Here is a 20,049-nt window from a genome sequence, read left to right as displayed (position 1 = left end):
ACTTTAACACGCCCCTCATTGAGATGGACAGATCATCTAAGCAAACGATCAACAAGGAAATAAAGACTTTAAATGACACACTGGACCAAATGGACTTCACAGACATATTCAGAACATTCCATCCCAAAGCAACGGAATACACATTCTTCTCTAGTGCCCATGGAACATTCTCCAGAATAGATCACATCCTAAGTCACAAATCAGGTCTCAACTGGTATCAAAAGACTGGGATCATTCCCTGCATAATTTCAGACCACAATGCTTTGAAACTAGAACTCAATTACAAGAGGAAAGTCGGAAAGAACTCAAATCCATGGAGGCTAAAGAGCATCCTACTACAGAATGAATGGGTCAACCAGGAAATTAAAGAAGAATTTTAAAAATTGATGGAAACAAATGAAAATGAAAACACAACTGTTCAAAATCATTGGGATACAGCAAAGGCAGTCCTAAGAGGAAAGTCTATAGCAATACAAGCCTTTCTCAAGAAACAAGACAGGTCTTGGGGGGTGGCGGGATGGGTTAGCCTGGTGATGGGTATTAAAGAGGGCACGTTCTGCATGGAGCACTGTGTGTTATGCACAAACAATGAACCATGGAACACTACATCAAAAACTAATGATGTAATGTATGATGATTAACATAAAAATAAAAATTAAAAAAATAAATAAACAACAAACATTTGCTTCACACACACACAAAAAAGAAACAAGAGAGGTCTCAAATACACAACCTAACCCTACATCAAAAGGAGCTGGAGAGAAAACAGCAAATAAAGCCTAAACCCAGCAGGACAAGAGAAATAAGAAAGATCAGAGCAGAAATCAATGAAATAGAAACAAAAGAACAGTAGAACACATCAATTAAACTAGGAGCTGATTCTTTGAAAGAATTAACAAGATAAACCCCCAGCCAGCCTTATCAAAAAGAAAAGAGAAATGACCCAAATCAACAAAATCATGAATGAAAGAGGAGAGATCACAATCAACACCAAAGAAACACAAACAATTATAAGAACATATTATGAGCCACTCTATGCCAGCAAATTAGATAACCTGGAAGAAATGGATGCATTCCTAGAGATGTATCAACTACCAAAACTGAACCAGGAAGAAATAGAAAACCTGAACAGACCTATAACCACTAAGGAAATTGAAGCAGTCATCAAAATTCTCCCAAAAAACAAAAGCCCAGGGCCAGATGGCTTCCCAGGGGAATTCTACCAGACATTTAAAGAAGAATTAATACCTATTCTTCTGAAACTGTTCCAAAAAATAGAAATGGAAGGAAAACTTCCAAACTCATTTATGAGGCCACCATTACCTTGATCCCCAAAGCAGACAAAGACCCCATCAAAAAGGAGAATTACATGGATACAAAATTTCTCACCAAAATACTAGCCAATAGGATCCAACAATCCATTAAAAGGATTATTCACCATGACCAAGTGGGATTTATCCCTGGGCTGCAAGGTTGGTTCAACATCTGCAAATCAATCAACGTGATAAAATACATTAAAAAAAGAAAGAACAAGAATCATATGATCCTCTCAATAGATGCAGAAAAAGCATTTGACAAAGTACAGCATCCTTTCTTAAGCAAAACTCTTCAGAGGGGCACCTGGGTGGCTCAGTCATTAAGCATCTGCCTTTGGCTCAGGTCATGATCCCAGGGTCCTGGCATCAAGCCCTGCATCGGGCTCCCTGCTCAGCGGGAGCTCTGAATATATCGTGCCAGTCCTTTCTGGCCTGCCAGGTCTCTGTGGATAGGTCTGTTGCCAATCTAATGTTTCTACCATTTTAGGTTACATCTCTTCTCCCAAGCTGCTTTCAGGATTTTCTCTTTGTCTCTGAGACTTGTAAGTTTTACTATTAGATGTCAGGGTGTTGACCTCTTTTTATTGATTTTGAGGGGGGGGTCTCTGTGCCCCCTGGATTTTGATGCCTGTTTCCTTCCCCAAATTAGGGAAGTTCTCTGCTATAATTTGCTCCAATATACCTTATGCCCCTCTCTCTCTTTCTTCTTCTTCTTCGGGATCGCAATTATTCTAATGTTGTTTCATCTCATGGTATCACTTTCTCTCAAATTCTGCCCTTGTGATCCAGTAGTTGTTTATCTCTCTTTTTCTCAGCTTCTTGATTTTCCATCATTTGGTCTTCTATATCACTAATTCTCTCTTCTGCCTCATTTATCCTAGCAGTTAGAGGCTCCATTTTTGATGGCACCTCATTAATAGCCTTTTTGATTTCAACTTGGTTAAATTTTAGTTCGTTTATTTCTCCAGAAAGGATTTCTCTAATAACTTCCATGCTTTTTTCAAGTCCAGGTAGTATCGTTAAAATCATCATTCTGAACTCTAATTCCAACATCTTACTAATGTCCATATTGATTAGGTCCCTGGCAGTCAGTACTGCCTCTGTTCTTTTTGTTGAGGTGATTTCTTCCATCTTGTCATATTAAAATCATACTTACAAGCACCATCCAGAGCATGTTTCTTTGCCATTGAGTTTTAACATTGAGATTTACTGGGTATAGAAATTCTAACAGCCCTAATAAAAGCAATGCCTAGCATTAGCATCCATCTATTTTATTTTAGAGCTTAATTCACCATCTGTTACATTCAAACTCTTCATCTCTTTACAGTTCAATGTCTGTTGTGGTAACTGGAAATCCAAATATGTATCCAAAATACACCACATATGAAATGTCCGAACGTAAAACATTTACTCAAACTGAATGCAAACACCCACAGACATCTTCTCAGATTAGAGTCTTTTTCTTACTTTATCTCAATCTGGAAATATAAAAATTAACTAGTCTCTACTTTAAAATGGGCAAGAAGCCATTCTGATTTAAGATGTAAAAGGGAGTTGCTGAGGAAACGCTTTGCATCCAGCCCATGTACAATTCTTCTAAATTTTGCTTCCAACTTTGCTTTCAATTCTTCTAAAATGGACCGACAAAAGAAGTAGATTTTCATTGTAGTCAGAGAAGGTATCAAGTATAGTTATCAATGATTTATCCAACAAATATAGGGTACCAAATATAACCTCAACCTTGCATTAAATGCTGTGTAGGACAAAGGAAAAAATCATTAGACAAAATCTTTGTTCTTGAGAAGCCCTCAAATGAGATAATACTCTTGAATAGGTAAAAAATGGAAACAATTCCAGACAACCTGTGATCAGGTAGTAGACAGAATGTGCATGTGTCTGAGAAAAGTAGATTAATGTCCCCTGGGATTTCAGGTCTAGAGATGCAGAAGTAAAATTAAGTGGACATGAACAAGGGCTAATAGAATTTACACAGATCAAAGCAAGTGCAACTTAATTGATGAAACCCCATACCCCACTCTGTTAAGTCTGTACAATTCTTCACCCAGTACTCACAACATGGGTATTCAAGTTACCAATATTAAAATACTTCAAAACTATACATTCTTTTTAGAATCTGTATTAGCTAGGGTTCTCTAGAGAAACAACATTAATAGAAGATAAATATAAATATATATATATTATGTTGATAAGAATATCCTAAAAAATGTGTGTGTGTGTGTGTGTGTGTATGTGTATGTGTGTGTGTAGAGATTTATTATAAGGAATTGTCTTATGTTATTATAGAGGGTGAAATCCCACAATTTACCATCTGCAAAGTGGAGACCGAGGAAAGCTGGTAGTACAATTCAGTCCAAGTCTGAAGGCCTGAGAACCAGGGGTGCTGATAATGTAGATTCTAGTTTAATGACCATTATAGTTCTCATTTCTATAACTGTTCCATATGGCTGTAGCTAGTATTTATATCTACCTTTTTCCACTACCCATGCTGTATTCCCTTTGCATTCAGCAAGCATCTCAGTTGGTCATAATTTTTTACCTGATAAGGTGACCCAGACCTTCACTTCTGAAAGATCTGAGCCATTAGTTATCCTGCCTAAGTTGGGTTGTTTTAATTTTCCATTGACCTTAATCACAGGGCATGGAAATACAGAGATTACCTAAGAGATCTCATTCCAGAAATTCTCTTCCTTAGTCGCAGTGTGGAGTAGCAGTCCAACTTCCCTTGGTAGTCAGCATTACTCACCCTAGCCAGCTCAGTAACTCCCTTCTTTGGCTGTTGACTCAGAGGCATGAGGAGACCAAAGTGGCCAAGGCGCAGTCTTAACTTTCAGTTCAATGAAACCATTGTGTCTCTAGTATAAATGTACCCTCCCTTTAGAACTAAGACCTCTAGGCAAGCAGAGCATGAAATCATTGGAAAAGAAAGTAAAAGTTTTGCAAGTGGGGTCACTGGAGTAAATAACGTAAGAATCAACAGTATCAGTTTCAGTGGGAGCAAAAAGGAGGGGCGGCTACTTACTCCAGACTAGGAGAAATTGGGAAAGGGATCAAGTGGAAATGAATGTTTGAACAAGCTGTCATATTTATTTATTTATTTATTTATTTATTTATTTATTTATTTATATGTATGTATGTATGTATTTATTTATTTGACTGAAAGAGCAGGAACACAAGCAGGGGGAGTGGGAGAGGGAGAAGCAGTCTTCCCGCCAAGCAGGGAGCCCGATGTGGGGCTCAATCCCAGGACCCTGGGATCATGACCTGAGCCGAAGGCAGACGCCCAGCGACTGAGCCACCCAGATGCCCCGAACGAGTTGAGTCTTAAAGGATGAATTATAGCTGGCTATATAAGGAAATTGAGGTCCAGAAAGCTCAAGTGCCTGTTTAGTTATTTGCCTATTGTCTTTTAGCTCTGTATCCACTCTACTAGATCACACTATATTCTGAAGTACTAAATCTTGGAGTCTGCAAATTCCCAGACACCCTTTGGGGCTGGCTTCCAGTTGGCTCTGCCAATGTGAAGCACAGGAGACATACTGGAAAAGAGAAAAAAGGGAAACACTGTAAACCCAAGTCTGCCACGTGGCGGCACCTCCTTCATGGTCCCAGCTCCTGAAGTTGTGGTCTCCACATCCATGGTCCGTGGTTACAGCTGCAGCCCCTCCCCTGATAAGCCCGCTCCCTCCCTTCCTTTTGTAGGCCTTGAGATAGCAGTTGCTTTTTGCATTTACTAGTTTGTCTCCTTTTTGGTCTTCTACCCCTTCAATATCTGTGTAATAAATACCATGTGTTAAATCCCCTCTCCTGAAACACATTGTGTAGTTTTTCTTTCCCTCTGACTAATATCTCACTAGTCTCTGACTGATGTGCCCTTAGTAACAAGCTAAGATTCTTGAATTAGATTGCTTACTTTTTTGAACTTGAATGAAGTCAAGGCCTCCTTATAAAAGTAAATTAAGACACTAGTAATATGTAACATGCAATGGCATCATGCTCACTTGAATTATCACGTTTGCTTAGAATGAAGTATCTACTAAAAGCAAGACTTTGGTAGGCCAACTGGCTACTGCACTTTGCCATTACAATAGGAATGATTAACCACAAGAACTGGGAGGTTATCTGATTATTTCTGAGTATTACAAAAAATAAATGATAAGTCCAGTGCCAAAAGGAAAACCACAGGCCCAGATGGCATCACGTAGGCCAAGTCCCCAAACTGGGGCTTAATACCTTTCAAAGTCCTTGAGAGACAATCTTTACCAGTCAGTCAGGAATTTTCCTATCAGCACCAATGCATCCGCCACATGTGTCCTCTTCATCCCCCAAAGGAATCTTCATTAAGACCCTCTGCTCTTACTCCTAAGGGAAAGCAACCTTGCCTGGAACAATTCTTTTCTTTTGCTAATAACTTTCTTAGCCCACCCTTCTTCCTATAATAACGTTCTATTTGGTACAACTCCTCAGAGCTCCCCTCTGCTTGCTAGGTGAAACACTGCCTGATTCATAAATTGTTTAATAAAGCCAGTTAGATCTTCAGATTTACTTGGTTGAATTTTTTCTTAACATCAGTCATTTTAAAATCTCAAATTATAAAAAAGAAAAATCTCTTACATCTTGTAGCTACAGGACAAATATGGCTGAATAGCAAACCCACTAAATTTAAGAAATCTGAATCCTGAAATTCCCCTGATATTTTAAAATTATATTCACAGTATCCTTGCCAGTAAAAGTAGGGCTCCTTCCCCTATATGAACAGACTAATTTTCCATTGCTTAAAGACACTGCTATAATTAGCTTGAAAAAAAAATAATAATCCCTCAAGACCCCACCCATCATCCATCATTTAGTGCTTCTAATCCTATAAATCTAAACACATATAACTGAAAAAATATAGCTTATACTCCTAAACTTTGAAAGACTTAAAATTTGCATCAACAAAATAGTCTTTTCAAAAATGGTACTGGAACAACTGAATCTATGCAACAAACTGCTCCTATGTTATATTCCATCCTCCTTGGTTTAGAACTGCTAGAATACAATTATACATATATACTATGGCTCTAAAATATTTTTGTTGATTAATTTTTGTACATGTATATGCATATATTCTACCTTCCAGGGACTCTGGACTTAATGTATTACTCTGAGAAGTTGAGGAGTGTCTCTGTTTACTTGATTAGTTGATAGAGATATGGAGTCAGCAGTGAGCTACTTAATGATGTTGAGTTATCACTCCCAGATTTAATATAAAAGAAGGAATAAAAGGTTTTGGAGGATCACAGTGTTGAAGTAATATTAGTAAGCACAACCTGAAAAATCAGATCTCACTATGTCTCCCAAAGAAGGACCATAAGACACTCCCTTAACTAAGGCATTAGGAAATAAAAGGAAGTATTACATCAGTTAGAAAACTCTGTGGTGGCTGTTCTCTAAAAGCTGGAATGGTGGTAGGAGATGCTGTCATTGTAACCAGATTCCTTATCATTAGGGAATATGGAATTTCAGCAGGACCAAGCTTAGGTCAGTCTTTAACTCCAGTGGCAAGATAGGCAAATTATCATAATAGGAACTAGAATCAAAGCAGCAATCAGTTCCTTTGACTTTTGGTAATGACTAACTGATCATTACCAAATGATCTCTGAAAGGAAAATCAGTGAGTATCTTACTCAAGTACTGCTTGATCTAGATAACTTAATAAGCTCTAGTTCTAGTGGGCACTATAATATAGACTCACAGCTTCCTGTTCAGTTACCCAACTTAATGGGATCCCCTTGAAGTAGGAGCCTACAATGCTGCCCAAGAATATACTATAAATATCACTCCAAGTTTGCCCTGAAGGGATCTAAAACTATTATTCAAAGTGACTTTCCACAAAAGAAAAGACTCTGTCAGGGATTATTAGATAATGGCTCTGAGTTAATATTAATTCATAAGTACCTAAAACATTACAGAGGTCCACCAGCAAAGAGAAGGATTATTGGGGTCAGGTGACAAAAACAGCTTTGACTCAAGTCTCATGATGAGCAAAGTCATTCTATAAGACCATGTGTATCATTTCCCCAGTTCCTGAATATATGATTTCAATAGGCATATTTGGAAACTGGCCAAATGGAATGAGTCGAGACCTGTTAAGGTAGAAAGACCAAGTGAAAAATGCTCTAGAAAATTCCCTCCATCCAGGTAGACAGTACTCCCAGAACAAGCCAAAAAGCATGGCCTCAGTGGTCGTAACTCTAGCCAAGCCACAGTAGCAGTGCCTGGCCCCATTCACACATCGATACCTCCTCCACCCAGTCTCTGAAACTGAGGTCCGTCTGTGCTGTCCTGGCAGCTGAGATAGTGCAGCTCATGGAGTGGTGGCAACTCCTCAAGCCCTTTGAGCTCTTGAGGAATTGGCCCTTCTCCCTCACTTCCAAATTGCCATAACAACATCTCCTCTCTGTTGTTTTCCCAGATTCACAGGGAATACCAGCTTCCTACTGTGTCTAATCTCCATTCTTTTAGCCCTTCCAGCTTTCCAACACCTACATTACCAGTTTGCTGAACTGGACCCCTCCCCCCGCCCACTTCTTGAAATATTTTACATGATTCCTTTGTTCCTGAGAAGAGTGTAACTACAACAGTGCCCAAGGCCCAGGGTGTTTTCCATGGGATAAGAATGAGTGACCTCACGAATGAGGGATAAGAGTGCAGTTATCATTGAGTATATTTCACATTCTGTTGTGTGCTTCCATGAATGTGCCTATCTCTGTGGAGAAACACAGAATTAAGGAATTATTATCATGTAATATTATTAAAAGTGCAGCCATGGTGCATCAACAGCGTATGCAAAATGACAAAAGGAAGAATATGAAAAAGAGACAAAGCTCCCTAACAGCCTGGAAATGATGGCCTGAATCACAGAAGCGAAATAGAGCAGGAGAACTCTCAGAGAGGGAAAATGAAGGAGTCTTTAAAATACTTAAATATCTAAGGGTGAACTGTTGTGATATTTATTTCAATATATGTTGACAGAAGTTCAGAGTCACCTTGCTAAGGGAAATATGCACTTTTCCTCTGTTAACTGGATGGCATGTTCCTACTTCTAGCATTGTGCATTCCCTCTGTATTTTATTGTCTCCTTTTTAACATCAGGGGATGGTTAGTCAAAACTCAGATTCTTAACAAGCTTGCATTCCTAGTATTTCCTGGTTGTTGTTTAAGCTATAGTTGTAGGCATAAACATAGCCAAAGACAAGGACACAGACATTGATATATTTAATATTCAAAGAAGGACGGACAGTCCCCATCTGACACATGAGGAGCCCACTGGATGAACTACAAATTTATTTAAAATTTCTTATTCAGTTCTTTTGGACAACAGAGAAACAATTACATAGAGACTTTTATTTTTTTACATAGGAGAAAGTTGTTTACTTATAGCCCGCTCTATAAAGTATTAAAATTTGATCTCTTAAATTAAAGCATTGTGTAGTCAGATTTACTAAAAAACTGGAATTAGTATTCTATTAAGAAGTCTGGCTGCAGACTTCCTGCAAAGATAATTGGGAAAACTTCTGATTTGGGAAAATACTTTATTAACAGTATATTATCAGTGTTGTCTTAGGCCGCTTATGGTTTTCTATATTCTCACTTTTTGTTATTATTTTATTTTAGCTTCACTGGTGCCAATTTAGTTTTTAGAGTGAGCAAACAAAGCCAGAAAGCTGATAAAGTAGCCAGCAACTACTGAAGTTAACTGTGGATCCCACAAATGGATGATTTTATGTAAATATTACATAGAAACAATTTGAATTAAAGGACAATGAAAAGGAAACATGGTGATTCTAGATGTTCCATCTTCAACATAGGACAAGAGGCAGTTATTTTATCTTAGACCAATTCAAGGTGGTTTCATGGACTGAGGAGGCTAAGGAGCTGTAATCATGACAGAACAATAACCCTACAGAAATCCATCAGAGTCCCAGAGTTTCAGGTTGCATAAGCTTCCATTTCTTTTACCATTTAGAGCCAACCTATGTATGTGTCTTTATAAACTCTGTTTGGTAGGTCAATCAGCCAACAAGTCGTTATCGGGAGGGGCTAGTGTGTTCTAAAGTGTATCTGAATAAGTTGCGAGCAGGGTATTAGGTGATAGAAAACCAAATCCCTGATCTAGAGGCCATGGCCAGACTGTCATTGTGTCTCACATAGCACAGGACAACATCTCAAAGAAGTAGAATAAATTAGCCTAAGTATATTTGATCATTTGAAAAGTATCAAATGAATGCATTAATAAGTAAAAAAGTTCAAGAAATAGTCTCTCTTTAATTCATGAATCATATTAACTATTAATATCTAAAGGATATAAGAAGGGTACAGATTGCAGCTAAAATACATTCTGTCAGAATGCGTGGTGGTGTAGATTCATCCTGGAGCCTATTCCAATTGTAGGGCTCCCCTGCTCCCTGGCACTGCAAAACCTGTGAGCCCTGAGCTGTCTCTTTCTCTCTCTCTCTCTCTCTGGCCAAATATTGCTGAAGGAGAAGAGGATTTTATTGCCCTTGCAATGCTATCCTGGCAGCAACAGGAAAGCCAAAAGTAATTATCCAAAGAGCAAGAACCAAAGCTGGAGACTCACAACCTAGGCTTCTAGAGCCATTAGAATGCCAGTATTCCTGGTGGACTTAAGAAAGTGAGGGGTTACTAAGGAAGAAAAAAAGCATAGCATATATACCTTGTCAAGTACATGGAAAGGATCATATGTCCCTTGAATTACAAAGGGGAGATTCCTGCAAAGAGCTGGAAATTTAGTCCTGCACTCAGCTGATTTGTTTAATTACAAGAAATCTAAGGTATCCCATTAGTTCAGGCTTTACTGTATTATTAAAGGAAGGTTTTAAGGATAGAAATGTCTCTGAAATATGAGAAACCTCTCTTGCTGCTGTAGGAGAACTTATCTCCCAGTCCTCATCTTCCCAACTCAGCTCTGACGTCTGGAGTACTGTTACACCAGACACAACAGTCATTTAATCTCATTTCATTTTTCAATGTCAGGGCACATTAATATTTATAAATAGAGACAAAGTCCATAAGCTAAATTTTTCTCTCAGAAAAAATTGTATGGATGCATTTTTTAAAGTGACATGACTAATTTTATCATTATAATTTTATGTTCTGTGAATGCATCCAACAGTGGAAATCTGAGAGTCTTCTACATTGTGTCATATTCTCCAATAACATTTGACATGTGGAAGCCAACTATCTTCTCAATTCATTAGACAACAGAAATACCAAATACAGTGCTGCAAGGGTATTTAACTAGAAAAGAACTAAGCATGTATTTCTAGAAATAGAAATTTTCAAGAGCTGTAACTTAAAATTATTCAGAGTAAATGCATATGGTCACACTGCTTTACTTAAATTCCTTTATAATTTACTTCAAAGGGTGATACTCAAATGGATTTTTGGTAGTTAAGTATTAATACAGAAACTTTTTTTTAAAGATTTTATTTATTCATTTGAGAGACAGAAAGAGAACACAGGAGCATGGAGGAGGGACAGAGAAGCAGGGTCCCCACTGAGCTGAGAACCCAAAGTGGGGCTTGATCCCAGGACCCCTGGATCATGACCTGAGCCAAAGACAGGCACCTAACTGACTGAGTCACCCAGGCACCCCAATAAAGTAACTTTTAAAGGGAATATCAAATAATAATTGCAAAGGACTTAACTTATGTGACCCCATGTCAATTTTTTTTTGCCCCCTGTAGTAGACAACTTAGTGGGTTTCAACTAAAACAGAACAAAACAAAACAATTTTCATGGGGACAAATAAATCTCTCTTGTTTGTTACTTAATAAGGGCCATGTTTGAAGGGGTAGAGACAGCTTGGATTAGTGACATGCACATTTCAGATTAGATACAGTACACTTTTATTTCACTAGACTCTCATAATTCAGAGGGTTTTCTCCCACCTGCCACTGGAAATTGTATCAACCAGACTCCTTCATCACTAAATTTTTCCCCAAAGCACAGTCACTATCAGCACCACTACCCACCAACAAACAACACCCTTTTCCTTACATGCTTTTAATTATCTAATACTGCATCTTCTCATAAGTTGGTAAGAGAAATTATCTTAGCAGTGATCTAAGACAAATATCTCCAAATTGTTTCTCTAAGCCCTAGATTTCCATGGCAGATCCTTAGTACCCACTGAAGTGGGTGAGGACAGTGTCCCCTCAGGCTGGAATGCTGGGGCTTGAGACCTACTTACTCCCCTATCCCTTCAATGAGATTCACTATTCGGTCTCACCCTTTACTTTGGAGTTCATCATAATACCGTTTAAGAGGAAAAGTAAAAGGTTCTACTATTTTTACAACCTTGAAAATCTTTTATTCGGGAGCTGATCATATCTCATTAGGGAGATTTTTCTTTTCTTTCTCTGGTATCTTAATTGAAGAAAATGTGTATGCTACATCTGGCAAATACGGGAACAAAGGCAGATGAACATAAGTGTGTGTGAATCACTTATTGCTTCTTAGTTATTAATGTTTTTTTCCCAAATAAATTATAAGAGAAATAGAACCTCTCCCACTACTGTTATTCTTTGGAGCACAAATACAGTGAAGAAGGACAGGGATGCTTGGTTAAAACTAGTGGCTATTTCCTCCTTCTTTTATTCTCCATCAATACTGAAATCACCCTAAATTCAGAGGGATGTTTATTTTTTATTGTTATGTTAATCACCATACCTTACATCATTAGTTTTGGATGTAGTGTTCCATGTTTCATTGTTTGTGCATAACACCCAGTGCTCCACGCAGAACGTGCCCTCTTTAATACCCATCACCAGGCTAACCCATCCCCCCACCCCTCCCCTCTAGAACCCTCAGTTTGTTTTTCAGAGTCCATCGTCTCTTATGGTTTGTCTCCCCCTCCGATTTCCCCGCCTTCATTCTTCCCCTCCTGCTATCTTCTTTTTTTTTTCTTAACATATATTGCATTATTTGTTTCAGAAGTACAGATCTGTGATTCAACAGTATTGCACAATTCACAGCACTCACCATAGCACATACCCTCCCCAATGTCTATCACCCAGCCACCCCATCCCTCCCAGCCCCCACCACTCCAGCAACCCTCAGTTTGTTTCCTGAGATTAAGAATTCCTCATATCAGTGAGGTCATATGATACATGTCTTTCTCTGATTGACTTATTTCATTCAGCATAACACCCTCCAGTTCCATCCATGTCATTGCAAATGGCAAGATCTCATTCATTTTGATGGCTGCATAATATTCCATTGTGTATATATATATATCACCTTTTCTTTATCCATTCATCTGTCGATGGACAGCTTGGCTCTTTCCACAGTTTGGCTATTGTGGACATTGCTGCTATAAACATTGGGGTGCACGTACCCCTTCGGATCCCTACATTTGTATCTTTGTGGTAAATACCCAGTAGTGCAATTGCTGGGTTGTAGGGTAGCTCTATTTTCAACTGTTTGAGGAACCTGCATAGTGTTTTCCAGAGTGGTTGCACGAATTTGCATTCCCACCAACAGTGTAGGAGGGTTCCCCTTTCTCCGCATCGCCGCCAACATCTGTCATTTCCTGACTTGTTAATTTTAGCCATTCTGACTGGTGTGAGGTGGTATCTCATTGAGGTTTTGATTTGGATTTCCCTGATGCCAAGCGATGTTGAACACTTTTTCATGTGTTTGTTGGCCATTTTGGATGTCTTCTTTGGAGAAATGTCTGTTCGTGTCTTCTGCCCATTTCTTGATTGGATTATCTGTTCTTTGGGTGTTGAGTTTGATAAGTTCTTTATAGATTTTGATACTAGCCCTTTATCTGATATGTAATTTGCAAATATTTTCTCCCATTCTATCGGTTGTCTTTTGGTTTTGTGGACTGTTTCTTTTGCTGTGCAAAAGCTTTTTATCTTGATGAAATCCCAATAGTTCATTTTTGCCCTTGCTTCCCTTGCCTTTGGCAATGTTTCTAGGAAGAAGTTGCTGTGGCTGAGGTCGAAGAGGTTGCTGCCTGTGTTCTCCTTTAGGCTTTTGATGGACTCCTGTCTCACATTTAGGTCTTTCAATCATTTGGAGTCTATTTTTGTGTGTGGTGTAAGGAAATGGTCCAGTTTCATTCTTCTGCATGTGGCTGTCCAATTTTCCCAACACCATTTGTTGAAGAGACTGTCTTTTTGCCATTGGACATTCTTTCCTGCTTTGTCAAAGATGAGTTGACCATAGAGTTGAGGATCCATTTCTGGGCTCTCTATTCTGTTCCATTGATCGATGTGTCTGTTTTTGTGCCAGTACCATACTGTCTTGATGATGACAGCTTTGTAATAGAGCTGGAAGTCTGGAATTGTGATGCCGCCAGCTTTGCTTTTCTTTTTCAACATTCCTCTGGCTATTCGGGGTCTCTTCTGGTTCCATACAAATTTTAGGATTCTTTGTTCCATTTCTTTGAAAAAAGTGGATGGTATTTTGTTGGGGATTGCATTGAATGTGTAGATTGCTCTAGGTAGCATTGACATCTTCACAATGTTGGTTCTTCCAATCTATGAGCATGGAAAGTTTTTCCATTTCTTTGTGTCTTCTTCAATTTCTTTCATGAGTATTTTATAGTTTTCTGAGCATAGATCCTTTGCCTCTTTGGTTATATTTATTCCTAGGTATCTTATGGTTTTGGGTGCAATTCTAAATGGGATTGACTCCTTAATTTGTCTCTCTTCTGTCTTGTTGTTGGTGTATAGGAATGCCACTGATTTCTGTGCATTGATTTTATATCCTGCCACTTTACTGAATTCCTGGATGAGTTCTAGCAGGTTTTGGGTGGAGTCTTTTCGGTTTTCCACATAAAATATCATATCATCTGCAAAGAGTGAGAGTTTGACTTCCTCTTTGTCGATTTGGATGCCTTTGATTTCTTTTTGTTGTCTGATTGCTGTGGCTAGGACTTCTAATATATGTGGAATAGCAGTGGTGATAGTGGACAGAGAGATGTTTATTTTTGATTAAGTATGCTCAAATACATGTGACCATGAGTAATATCTACTTATTGGGCAATTTAAAGTACCCTTCAACAGAGTCTGAGAGTCAACTGTGTTTTATGCACAGAGAGTGAAAATTAATGCTCTGTCTATGCCTATCACAGTATGTCACATTTCTGATTGAAACCTTTCAACCTGCTTATCAGACATATGGTACAGGGATAAGTTTATCTTTATAAACTTATATGTGTCACCAAAAATAGCCTCAGGATCACTATAACCTAATGAACTAAGAATGTACAATAAATGATTAGGCTGCGTTTGACAATGAAAGTTGCATGCCCTGTTCTTTAAAATCTAAAGCACAGTGTTTCTAGGGAGAATCTAGTCCTCCAGAGGTTACTCCTAAAATAACACCCATGATATTTAACAGCAGCCAGATGGAAAGTCTTCAGCTTTTAGGCCTATTTTACTGACATTGTTCTATAAAGCATCCACAAAAATCATTTTTCCCAGTAAATAACCCTACATAACTTTGTTATTCTTGCCACATTAAAAGTATCCTAACTTTCTGATTTTTAAAGCTACAACCTGCATAAATCTGGTACAGAGTGGCTTATCTAAATATTTGAGTCTATAAGTACCTCAAGATCAATTGTTCTCAGAAGAAAACAGCTTTGTGGCTCTAGTCTGAGTTTATCTCCATAAATCACTCAGGTAAGACTTAAATAATAAGAAATGTCTTTGTAATTCAATATAACTAATTATGTAAGAAGGGATAGTCAAAGAAAATCATTTTATCAAAACATCTAAGTCACAAAATTGTTTTGACAATTCAGGAACTGTAGTATATTAATTGAAGTAAATTTTCTAAGTCTGTGATGATACTGATGCACATTGTTACATTATGTTAACCCTGAAGGCTTGTCTACCACTCTATTTTCAAACATAGTATGATAGTGTGATAGCAGAGAGAAATAATACCCTGGACATGTGAAGGTGAACTTATTGGCTCACCATTGCTGGGGTACACATGTGATAGTTGTTCCATGAATGGAAACTGACTTGAGATGATCCAAACATGCTTTCTCATTTGCTTCTCTTTATTTTTTTTTTTTTTGAGTAAACTCTATGCCCAGTGTGAGTTTTGAACTCACTACCCTGAGATCAAGAGTCACATGCTCTATTGACTGTGCCAGCCAGGTGCCTCCTCATCTGGTTCTCTATGACCATATATCTGCAAATCAAGTGACCAATGTGCATGGGGCAATCTCAGGTTACAGATATAAATGAAAACAAACTGGTCCATAAAAAGATGAAACTTACTACTTTCACCTCATCAATGTGATGTTTTAACCAACCTAGCAAACCAGTTTGACTTAAGGATGCAAAAGCAAACATAATATGAATAAAACACAAAATCATTTTTATTGCCAATTCTAAGGATCTCTGATCATCTAGGGGAAAAAAATCTATCATTAGCAATATACAGGAGACCCACTTTGAATTGATGCCTTTTTATTTTTTGCTTTGCCCTCAACCATTTCTTCATTCATTAACAAATATTTGTAGTGGGTGCACGCTAAGCCAGCACCATAGTTGATACAGTGGATGCACAACTAAGCAAGTAATAATTTCTGCCCTTGAGGCAATTTCAGTTTAGTGGGAGAAAAAATGGGCAATAACTAACAATAGCAGTGCAAGATAATAAAGTGCTTTCTGTTCAAATTGCTAAGGAGATATTAATAAAAATCTTCTTAATCAAAATGGGAGAAAGTCTGGACTCTCATAGAAGAAATTGAGCCTTGATAGATGCCTAGGAATTAGCAAAGTAGGGAAGATGCCAAAAATGCCAGGCACTCAGCTATCTGTTTAGATCTTCAACCTCCCTACTCCTTCAAGTTCAAATTGGACCTCTGCCATGTGTGCTTCCTGGACACTTTTCAATTCTCATGATAACACTACAACTGTAATTTCCTACTTATTTACCTCCACCTATCATTCTATGCAGTAGCTTCTCTTTATTTGCTCTCAAGTCCCTGTAGTCTGTAATCCACATAAAGGGAAAGACTGCATTTGTCATTTTAATAGGTACAGCAATCCCCAGTATCCTGAATTGCCGAGGCATAAAACAAGAGCTAAGTAAATCATTGATGAATTAAAGTTGGGGGAAGGAATAGTTTGTGCAAAAGCACTAATGTGTGAAACAACATGACATGAAGGTGGTAGGTCTAGAGAAACAGACAATGGGGACCAGGAGAGAGATGGGTCTAATTCTAATCCTTGACAAGACGGTGACCGTTTTGCAGTGTAGATGAATGAATTCAATTACAGCTTTGAGGCTCAACTGCCTAGATTGTTTCCTAACTCCACCGTTTACTGAACTATTTTACATTGGGAAAGATATTTAATCTCTTTATGCCTCATTTTCTTTATCTGTAAAGTACCTACATCGGGATTTTGTGATGTTCAAGTGAATCATCTATATAAGCTTGGAATAGTACCCTTCACATGGCAAGCGCTCCATAAACGTTAACTAACATTTCTAGGCAAAGAAATTTGCCATATTTCCTGAAAAATAGGAAGAGACTAAAGAATGTTAAGCAGCAGTGAGATATGATCACCTTGGATTCTGTCAGTCAGGATTCGCTGCAAGAAATAGGAACCCCTCACTTACCACCCTAGTTGATAGTTAGCTGTCTGAATTTTTCCTCCATCTTGTATTTTTTAAAGTCCATCTTACTTATCTTTGAGTCTACATCTTCCATATATTCGGGCACATAGTAGTTCCTCAATAATATTTAATTAACGAGTTAATGCCTTTGGAATGAAGAAAGTTTCATCCAAACTGTTTTATTCTACTGAATTCTTTCTAAAACCAACCCTCTGAGAATGAATCAGGATCATTGCTTCAACCTCTTGTGCCAAATAGTAAATGCCATGCAAAAAACAATCTAAAGTGGTAGAAAATATAATTCAGACACAAATCCATGCAGAGTTGGAAGCGATTAGTAGCATAATTTAGAGCAGTGCCATGGTTTGTGAGCCACATCCTTTTTGCCAAGGAATTCAGGACAAGGAAGTAGGGACCGTTCATAGACTCATCCAAAACCACTGTCAGGATCCGCCTCCACTCCTGCAAGTCACCATCCACATTATTGTTCTTTGGGTTCCAGGTCTGTAATTATCAACTTGTTCATTTATTCAAGACACACACCTGCCAACAGCTTTCTCCAAATAGCTTCTTTTAACCACCCTGGTTGTCCAAAATCAATGATATGTTGCTGCATGTGCTATGTCCCTCAGGACAAAAAACAAACCATGGAGCAGCAATGGATAAATATCTCATCCCCAACCAAGCATGGTATTCCAAACAGGGCAAGCCTGAATTTCTCAAAATCTTGGCAGTGAGAACCACCCTGTTGGTTCTAGAGATTCTTGCTGTGGTATCTACTTACAGGTGAGATCATTTCAGAAGGACATTCTTTGAGTCTTTCAACTACTAAACTCTATTATATTGCCTATAGAGAGACATTAGTAACACTTTAGAGCAATTTAAAGAAAGTTGGTTATCTATATTAAAATCTGCCTCAAGAGTCTGTCTCTAGTACCTGTGCATAAAGTCCAGAAGAATGTGCCATGAGTTAAAAGCAATTAGAACAGGTTTGGGGTTGGGAAGGAGTTTAAAAAATCCTGGTAAAGATCAAGCTTCTCAAATCCCACAAGGGAAGAATTTCATTTCCTAGTTCAGAATAAAGACCTTAAAAGAAAATTTTGCATTGAGCCAAGTGCCATGTGCCTCTGTTGTCCATGGAGCTACCCTGCTCACAACTCCTTCAAGAGGATCTATGGTACGGAGCAAAGTTGACTGACAGGCTCCAGCTGCTTCACCTTTAGATCCATTGCAGCAGGCATACCGGGCTGCTCCCAGCTGATGACTGAGCACAGTGGGAGCTAGAACAGGACACTGGTGCCCAATGCAGGATATTCTGGCTCAAGAACTTCTCCTAGGGGCACCTGGGTGGCTCAGTCGGTTGAGCGTCTACCCTCAGCTCAGGTCACGATCCCAGAGTCCTGTGATTGAGCCCTGCATTGGGCTCCCTGCTCTGCGGGAAGCCTTCTTCTTCCTCTCCCACTCCCCCTGCTTGTGCTCCTGCTCTCGTTCTCTGTCAAATAAATAAATAAAATCTTTAAAAATAATAATAAATAAGAGCTTCTCCTAGGCCTGACTGGAACTTTCTCAGAATTAGGCTTCAGTTGGAGACTCTTCCTACTCAGCCCTTCCTTGATTTCTTTTCAGGCATCAGATCTATATTTTAGTTGATTATATTAAAAGCAGAGAAATAGACCTAGTTCCTGCTCAATGGTTTGCAGTGGAATGCATGCATTAACTTGTTTATAGTTTAGGGATGCTTGGGTGGTGCAGCATCGGTTAAGCATCCAACTTGGTTTCTGCTCAGGTCCTGATGACAGGATCGTGAGATCAAGCCCCGTGTCAGGCTCCACACTGAGCTGCAGAGTCTGCTTGAGATTCTCTCTCCCTCTGCCCCTCCTGCTAGTGCTCTGTCTCTCTCTCTTTCTCTCTCAAATAAAGAAATCTCTAAAAACAAACAAACAAACAAAAAAATTCTTGGTTTAACTTGTTCATGTTTTAGCTTTGCTGCTAATGTCTTGAGTCTCTCTTCTGTGGTATTCTTTGAATATTCAAATTATCAAAGTATTCAGCATGGAAGAGGCTAGTTCCCCTCCCTCTTTCATCTCAACAGGAAGAACATGTTGAGCATTTGTTGTTCAAGGCCCTCTCTCATACAATTTTCATTACCCCCAAGAGATTTTATGACCCAGAACCTAATCTGTCCAAGAAGTATTTGGGTATATCCAGGGATGTCAGATCTATAAAGGGAATCAGAGATGTCCATGCACTTCTAAAGACCACAGTGTAGAGAACAAGTAGCTGACCACTTCACAGGCCATTGTTTAGAGCCATTGTTAGGGACACACTACAGACCAATGGTCAGTATGGTTCATAGATTCCGCAACTTTCTTGGTGCTGCCACCTTGAAAATATTGTATAGATTTTTAGCACTAAACACTGTGGGTCTAACAATAATATCAAAAACCATATTTCAGTGCTTGCTTCGGCAGCACATATACTAAAATTGGAACGACACAGAGAAGATTAGCATGGCCCCTGCGCAAGGATGACACACAAATTCGTGAAGCGTTCTATATTAAAAACAAAATCATATTTCAGTAGGAAATATTCTTTTCTCAGTGTGGGCATTTAGACCATTGATATGCATCCCATTAATTTACAATGTGAGCACTTTTTTTTCTTTTGTCTCTGATTATTACCTTTTGTTCTCTCCAGATATGTTTGATTTCTGTACATGTATTCCTACCCTGACATTAGCAGAAAAGAGAAAAATATTCTTCCACCACCTGAAAGGATGCGGACGGTGCATACACTGCAGAAACTCCCAACTCTCTTCCTTTTGCATTTATATTTTATCATAGCTTTTTAGTTCCTGCTGTTTCTCCTATTTCTTTTACTTTTATTCCTTCACATTTTCTCACTATGAGCTATTCATAAATGCCTAATCCTGTGTCAGTCATCTCAAAAACAATTTAAAAGAGTATGGATATATAGGATCAAATAATATTTAGGATATGTTTTCTGAGACTTAAATATATGAAGCTTACCTGGCATTCCTAGGCCACTCCAA

General features: G+C 38.5%; 1 non-coding gene across 1 annotated transcript; it reads left to right on the top strand.

The window, feature by feature from the left end:
- Nucleotides 1–19,452: 19,452 nt before the first annotated feature.
- LOC114221594 (U6 spliceosomal RNA) lies at nucleotides 19,453–19,559 on the top strand. The gene has a single exon (XR_003611780.1). It is a non-coding gene; the product is annotated as a U6 spliceosomal RNA (small nuclear RNA).
- The last annotated feature ends 490 nt before the right edge of the window (nucleotides 19,560–20,049 follow it).

This window comes from Eumetopias jubatus, unplaced genomic scaffold (genome assembly GCF_037043125.1).
Source record: "Eumetopias jubatus isolate StellerSeaLion01/CBP00866 unplaced genomic scaffold, mEumJub1_p1.0 scaffold_13, whole genome shotgun sequence".
Taxonomy (NCBI): Eukaryota; Metazoa; Chordata; class Mammalia; order Carnivora; family Otariidae; genus Eumetopias; species Eumetopias jubatus.
This window is presented reverse-complemented; position numbering and strand designations above follow the sequence as displayed.